This window comes from Neomonachus schauinslandi, chromosome 2 (assembly GCF_002201575.2).
Source record: "Neomonachus schauinslandi chromosome 2, ASM220157v2, whole genome shotgun sequence".
NCBI lineage: Eukaryota > Metazoa > Chordata > Mammalia > Carnivora > Phocidae > Neomonachus > Neomonachus schauinslandi.
This window is the reverse complement of record NC_058404.1, coordinates 65659775-65661277: the sequence shown is the minus strand read 5'-3', so window position 1 is coordinate 65661277 and position 1503 is coordinate 65659775. Positions and strand designations below refer to the sequence as shown.

At 36.5% G+C, this 1503-nt stretch overlaps 1 non-coding gene across 1 annotated transcript; it reads right to left on the bottom strand.

The window, feature by feature from the left end:
• Positions 1–625: 625 nt before the first annotated feature.
• Positions 626–816, bottom strand: LOC123324254. The gene has a single exon (XR_006539733.1). It is a non-coding gene; the product is annotated as a U2 spliceosomal RNA (small nuclear RNA).
• Positions 817–1503: the final 687 nt, after the last annotated feature.

Here is a 1503-nt window from a genome sequence, read left to right as displayed (position 1 = left end):
GTTTTGATCAAGAAAGGATGCTGCACTTTGTCAAATGCTTTTTCTTCATCTACTGAGAGGATCATATGATTCTTGCTTTCTCTTTTGTTAATGTATTGTATCACATTGATTGATTTGCAGATGTTGAACCAACCTTGCAGCCCAGGAATAAATCCCACTTGGTCGTGGTGAATAATTCTTTTAATGTACTGTTGGATCCCATTGGCTAGTATTTTGGTGAGAATTTTGGCATCCATGTTCATCAAGGATATTGATCTGTAATTCTCCTTTTTGATGGTGTCTTTGGTTTTGGGATCAAGGTGATGCTGGCCTCATAAAATGAGTTTGGAAGTTTTCCTTCCATTTCTATTTTTTGGAACAGTTTCAGAAGAATAGGTATTAATTCTTCTTGAAATGTTTGGTAGAATTCCCCTGGGAGGCCATCTGGCCCTGGGCTCTTGTTTGTTGGGAGATCTTTGATTACTGCTTCAATTTCCTTACTGGTTATTGGGTCTGTTCAGGTTTTCTATTTCTTCCTAGTTCAGTTTTGGTAGTTGATACATCTCTAGGAATGCACCCATTTCTTACAGATTGTCTAATTTTTATTTATTTTTTTTTGATTTTAGAAACTGGTTTATTTCCCCCGAGGGGGTGTACCATTCCTGGAAGTACTGCAATACCAGGTCGATGCGTGGAGTGGACACAGCAAGCTCCTATTCCATCTCCCTGCTCCAAAAATCCATTTAATATATTGTCCTCGGATAGAGGACATATCAGATATTAAACTGATAAGAACAGATACTACACTTGATCTTAGCCAAAAGGCCGAGAAGCGATGATTGTCTAATTTTTTGACACACACTTGCTCATAATATGTTCTTATAATTGTTTGTATTTATTTGGTATTGGTTGTGATCTCTCCTCTTTCATTCATGATTTTATTTATTTGGGTCCTTTCTCTTTTCTTTTTGATAAGTCTGGCCAGGGGTTTATCAATTGTTAATTCTTTCAAAGAACCAGCTCCTACTTTTGCTGATCTGTTCTTTGGTTTCTATTTCATCGATTTCTGCTCTGATCTTTGGTTTCTATTGTTCTGTTCTTTGGTTTCTATTTCATTGATTTCTGCTCTGATCTTTATTATTTCTCTTCTCCTGCTGGGATTAGGCTTTATTTGATGTTCTTTCTCCAGCTCCTTTAGGTGTAGGGTTAGGTTATGTATTTGAGACCTTTCTTGTTTCTTGAGGAAGGCTTGTATTGCTATTTACTTTCCTCTTAGGACTGCCTTTGCTGCATCCCAAAGATTTTGAATAGTTGTGTTTTCATTTTCATTTGTTTCTATGAATTTTTTAAATTCTTCTTTAATTTCCTGGTTGACCCATTCATTCTTTAGTAGGATGCTCTTTAGCCTTCATGTATTTGAGTTCTTTCCAACCTTCCTCTTGTGATTGTGTTCTAGTTTCAAAGCACTGTGGTCTGAAAATATTATTTTCCCAGGGAAATATCCCAATCTTTTGGTGTGGTTGA